This window comes from Lonchura striata, chromosome 2, assembly GCF_046129695.1.
Source record: "Lonchura striata isolate bLonStr1 chromosome 2, bLonStr1.mat, whole genome shotgun sequence".
Taxonomy (NCBI): Eukaryota; Metazoa; Chordata; class Aves; order Passeriformes; family Estrildidae; genus Lonchura; species Lonchura striata.
This window is the reverse complement of record NC_134604.1, coordinates 116,430,576-116,436,575: the sequence shown is the minus strand read 5'-3', so window position 1 is coordinate 116,436,575 and position 6,000 is coordinate 116,430,576. Positions and strand designations below refer to the sequence as shown.

The 6,000-nt window shown below is 45.7% G+C and overlaps 1 protein-coding gene across 1 annotated transcript in view; it reads right to left on the bottom strand.

Annotated features, from left to right (window-relative positions):
- Window positions 1-6,000, bottom strand: part of ITSN1 (intersectin 1) — a 106,673-nt gene that overhangs the window by 46,709 nt on the left and 53,964 nt on the right.

Below are 6,000 nucleotides of genomic sequence, written 5' to 3'. Positions count from 1 at the left end.
AAAACAAAAAAAAAAAAAAAGAAATTGAACTGATTCCAACCCACTGGATACAGGGGTGAAAATTTCAAAAGGGAAGCTGATCCTTGTGGCCCAGGTCTCAGTTTTATTTTATTAATGCTCCTCAGTTTTAAATTCAATGAAAACTGAGCTCAGCATCATTAAACAGAATCAGTTCCCAGGGAAGCTGGAATTAAAGAGACATTTTAAGAATCATTTAAGTTTTCCACAGACATCTTAACCCACTATTCCCTCCCAGCCAAGCTGGGTCAGTGTTCTGTGAAAGGCTTTTTCTGTGGCAGAAGTGTGTGTTAAGAAAATCAAACCTAGTTTGTAGTGTTGGCACAGGATGGAGCATTTTTGGAGATGAAAAAATCCCATATACATCCCTTTTGGGTCATCCAGGAGGAAACAAAGATGTGCTGGGCATCTCATGCAACATTGTTTTACCAAATGGGAGGAAGAGGCAGCATCTCCCACAGCTCTACTGGAAACCAGTTGAACAAAATTCTGCTAACACCTCAAAAGCCAAGACATTCCCAGCTGGATGCTCAGCACAGCCTTACACTCCTGCTGCACAGACACAGCTCCCAGCTGGACATTCCCCCTCCTGTGCTGCAATTCCAAAGACACCTCAAGGCTTTGCTCATTCCTGGACAAGGAGTGCTTTACCTTAAAAGCAGGGAAATTTTTACCTGGCATTTAAATCCAAACAGACCAACAAGGAGGACTTGAGGTGTTAAAACAGCCCCATTCATGTTATTGAATAGGAATTTCAATAGCATTTCAATATTCACTACATACAGCAAAGTCATCTGCTACAAAAAAACCTGCCTGGTAGAAGTGGAGTTGTTTTGGCCCTGACTGTGCCTTTTTGACAGAAAGACAACAGGACTTGGGATGTTCAGGGATTAAAACCCAAGGTTTCCATCAGATCTTCTCCCCCTGAGACAAGCAGAGCATTTGATGCCAGAGGAAAGGACCCTGCAGTTCTGTGCTCCATGAAGCTTTTCCAGAGCAACCCTTTCCTGCCCCAATCCCCAGCTCCCAAAGCCCCTGCTTTGGCCTTGGCAGACAATTCCTCCCTTCACCCCATCCTCGGGGTTTTTGGGCAAAGGAAGGGAGCTGCCACCCTCTCCTACCTGGAATCACAGATTACAGTGATGTGTAGGGATTCTTCCCATCAGTGTTTGCTTTTTTAAAAATTCTGAAAATCGTGACCAAAACAGGCAATTTACTTAAACTCTTGAAATTCCAGATAAGCAAAAGACAAAAATAACTCACTACAACTGTGCCCAAGTTGCAATTCAAGGCACACTCCTCAGGCAGGCATAAGGATTAGATAAAATCCAATGCTAAACTCTTCTCTCTGATTTGGTTTGGTGCTGGCACCCCTCAGCAAACACTGACTCAGTGAAACACTGCACACTCATCTGCTTAGGGAAAGTGAAGCACATAACTGGAGGAGGCTCCTCACTCAGAGAGAGCTGCGTCCTGCCTGAGCAGGCCATGGAGACCTTTGGGAAGGAGTGTAAGTGCTGGATGCAGCCCAGGAGGAGAGCCAGGCACTGCAGCATTGCCTCTTCCACTGCCACTGACTGGAAGAAAGAAATGCTGAGATGTAAAGAGGGTTGGGAGCAGGAGTGCCCTGCTGACACTGACACACAGGCACCGACAGCCACGGGACACACGGACAGCCACGGGACACTTCAGCCCACTGGGGGTCACTGCTTTGGCCAGGCACTGGGAAAGAGTTCTCAGCACAGCTATTTCACAAACATGAACTCAGTCCTTGTGTGCTTTTGGGCAGGAACAGCAGCAAGAAATTCTGGATTCTGCCATGGGCATTAGGTCCTTGGAGCTTGGAGGGTCAGTTTAGATCCAGGGACACTGGGGAAGAGTTCTGTATCCTGAGGGTGCCCAGAGCAGCTGGGGCTGCCCCTGGATCCCTGGCAGTGCCCAAGGCCAGGCTGGACACTGGGGCTGGAGCAGCCTGGCACAGTGGGAGGTGTCCCTGCCATGGCAGGGGTGGCTCTGGGTGGGATTTGAGGTCTCTCCAACCCAGACCATTCCATGATCCTAAAATAAACAAGTGACCAGATCCATTTCATTGATACCTGCATCTAATAATCAATAAAGATCTAGAGATCTAATAATTATTCTGTGCTCTTTAAAAATCTCAGCCTAGAGATCTAATAATTATTAGATCTCTAGGCTGAGATTTTTAAAGAACACAGAAGTTTCACTCCTTCAACTGCAAGACACAAAGAAATGGCCAAACTTTCAACCTTGTAACAAACTCAGTCACTTCATAGCCAAACACACCCCAAGCCACCAGATGGTTATCCTGCATCATAAAATGCCCCAAACCTCATTTGAAAGGATACCTGAGCAGCCAAACAAGCACCAGCAATCTCCTGAAACCAAGTGGTTCTACCTTAAGATATCCAATACTACAATTCAAATGACCTGATCTGAAATATTAATAATATTTTGCAAGCCTGAAAGCTGTTGGTGGAAATGCACCAAATTGTAGGAATATTTCCTACTCCAAAGAACTAATCAGAAGGAATTGAAATCAGTTGTTTTGGAGAGACGAAAAAGATCCAGCAGAAAAAAAGATCTCATTTATCTCCCTAATCACTCCTACAATATTAAGACACACAGCAAAGATGATGTACTTTAACATTTGTATGAATATTCACTCATTACAGAACATAAAAACATGGAGACAAATTCAGAGTATCCTGTAAACTGCTGTGGTTTGGAAAAGTTGTCTGGTAAACTAAATTACCTTGATTAAATCCAGAATTTGCAATTTATTTGTTTGATAAAAATGTATTTTAAAAAGGAAGATTTCCATCCTTTCTATCTTGACTTATTATCCCTTAATTTACAAGAAACCTTTATCATATTTAGAGCTCAGATGTGGTGGAATTGTTGAGACACAATTTGAAAAATTTCCCATTTCATTGCAAGCATTAGCCAGCTGCCTGGATAATTGATAATCACACAGGTGGCACCACAGTACACACCCAGCAACCGAGAACTCAACAAGTTCTTCTGCTATTTAGGGAAATTATTAATTTACAAGCCAATTTTTACCTATTGTCAATGTCAGTCACTTTTCCAGTGGTGGCTCCTAAAAGTTGTTGCAGATTTTTCATTTTTTTAAGGCAATTGTATGTGAGAATTATGGGAGCTCATAATGACCTGATTTGGAGTGCTGTGATCACTGATACATCATGTGATATGAGAGAGGTGTGTTCCCTGTGGTTGGAGAATACCCACTTCACACAAATCCCAGTAAATCCAGGATTCCAGGAAAGCTTTCACTGGCCTTGGGCACAAAATTCCAGGGTGCTGGCACTGCCCAGGGAATAGGCACGGCCCCGAGGCTGCCAGAGCTGCAGGAGCCTTTGGGCAGCGCTGCCAGGGATGCCCAGGGTGGGGTTGGTGGGGTCTGGGCAGGGCAGGGTGGCACTGGGGGATCCCTGGGGATCCCTCCAGCTCAGGACATTCCATGGTTCCATGAAGAACAGCCATGGAATCACTGCTGCACTCAGCAGCTTCTGAGTGGCTTCTCCACCCCTTCCATGCTGAGCCCACAAAAGTCCATGTGCCTTTTTAGGGTTTTAAATCCAGTTATAAAATCCTTCAGCCTCCCAAAATATGCCTTGCGTATCTTGAGAAACTATAAAAGGGAGCAGTCTCTGAATTCAGCTCCCACTGTCAGTTCCATAGTACAGCTGGGGCTGGAGCGTGTCCAGGGCAGGGAATGGAGCTGGGAAGGGGCTGGAGAGTTCCTGAGGGAGCTGGGAAGGGAATGGAGAGTTCCTGAGGGAGCTGGGAAGGGGCTGGAGAGTTCCTGAGGGAGCTGGGAAGGAGCTGGAGAGTTCCTGAGGGAGCTGGGAAGGGAATGGAGAGTTCCTGAGGGAGCTGGGAAGGGAATGGAGAGTTCCTGAAGGAGCTGGGAAGGGAATGGAGAGTTCCTGAGGGAGCTGGGAAGGGGCTGGAGAGTTCCTGAGGGAGCTGGGAAGGGAATGGAGAGTTCCTGAGGGAGCTGGGAAGGGGCTGGAGATTTCCTGAGGGAGCTGGGAAGGGGCTGGAGAGTTCCTGAGGGAGCTGGGAAGGGGCTGGAGAGTTCCTGAGGGAGCTGGGAAGGGGCTGAGCCTGGAGCAAAGGAGGCTCAGGGGGACCTTGTGGCTCTCACAGCTCCTGCCAGGAGGGGACAGCCGGGGGGTCGGGCTCTGCTCCAGGAACAGGGACAGGAGGAGAGGGAACGGCCTCAGGCTGGGCCAGGGCAGGCTCAGCTGGGACAGCAGCAGCAATTTCCCCATGGAAAGGGTGCTCAGGCCCTGGCAGGGGCTGCCCAGGGAGCTTTGCAATGCCCATCCCTGCAGGTGTCCCCTGGAGGTGGCTGGATGTGGCCCTTGGGGACAGGGTTGGGGTGATGTTGGGGTGGCACTGGGTGATCCTGAGGGTCCCTTCCCACCCTGACAGTTCTGGGATTCTGTGACTGCCCTTCCTCAACTCAGCCCTTCCAAGAAAGCCCAGGAAGCTCAGCAAGGCAGAAATCCCCACAAACAGCTCCTCCTGATCTGCTCCTCCTGGCAGGCGAGTCCCACAATCTCCTCAGGCCAGAGGAGACCTTCTGCTCTTCCCAAAGAAGTGTCTACATAACTCCTTATCAATTGATTGAAATCAATTTTCCTGTTAAACTGCAAAATCATTTACCTTTAGTCAAGGCATTCCTGGCACATGCTGATAAATCTGTGCTTAATGGGCAACTTCCATTTTGAATTATCATCACCTTGTTATCTGGCAAGTGCAATCCTTAAATATTTAAAAGACTAAGTTTTGGGTGTCTGGTTTCTTGGTTTGGGTTTGTTTTTTTTTTGCTGCTGTCACAATGCCAAGACTGTTCATCCTTTTCCCATTTATCTTTGGGTAATTTATGATCAAACAAAATGCAGGCACTAATTTTAGAATTAATATCCTTTGGTCCAATTTATCACTTTTAAAGGACTTCATAAAAAAAAATAATACCCAAGAAGCACAACATGCTAAGATCTATCCAAAACCCAAATATGAAGAAAAACTAAGTGAGGTTTAAACCTCAAGGATTAATTAAGCAAGGGTTAGACCATTCTATTTTCTTTTACATATAATTTGTGCCCATTTTGTTTGTTCTGTGTCTGACTCTGCAGAGATACTCCCCTCCCATCCTCCCTGTCTCAGACTAGGAGAATCATCTTCAAATGATGAAGATGATTTAATCTTCCCCTTAAAAGAGGGACTCACTTTTAATTTTTCCTGTAATTATTAATAACTCCAGTTGAAACAACCGATTTGTTGCTTCAATTCAACCCCACCTTCCATCTTAAATTGGTTGATTTAATCCCAGTTGATCAACTTTCGTAACAACTCCATTAATGTCTCCGTCACAGTTATTTTCCTGCTGACTACTTTGTAGCACAATTTGTGACACTTTTCAGGAAATTGAGCATTTTTGGTCAGCTTTCAGGAGAACCCACCAGCGGAATTAGCAGATAAAGTACTTGATCATTGGAATATTTATGAAAAAATGAATGCTATTAAAAGTTTGTAACTACAGACTGATTCCTAACTTCTCTCTGCAGAACTCTGACATTGCCAGTGCAGAAATACACAAAAAATATCACAGTTTTAACAAAGACTGAGCAGTAAAGGATGAAACCACAAACCACAGGCAGCTACACTCAGGGACAGGGGACAAGCAGGAACACACAGACAGCAGATAACATTTCTGGGTGGCAGCAGAAGATCAAGTCTCTTTTATTCAAGATTTCAATTTGAACTCCTGATTCCAGCAGATTCGCTGGCCTTGTCCTGCCCTTCCTGGATGCAAAAGCACAGACATTGGTAATTTCATTTTTGCAATCATGGATTCGGAATCAGGGCTCAAATCTCCTCCTGAAGAGACTCTACAGATTAAATTGATTCAAGCCCTGAGTTTGAAAG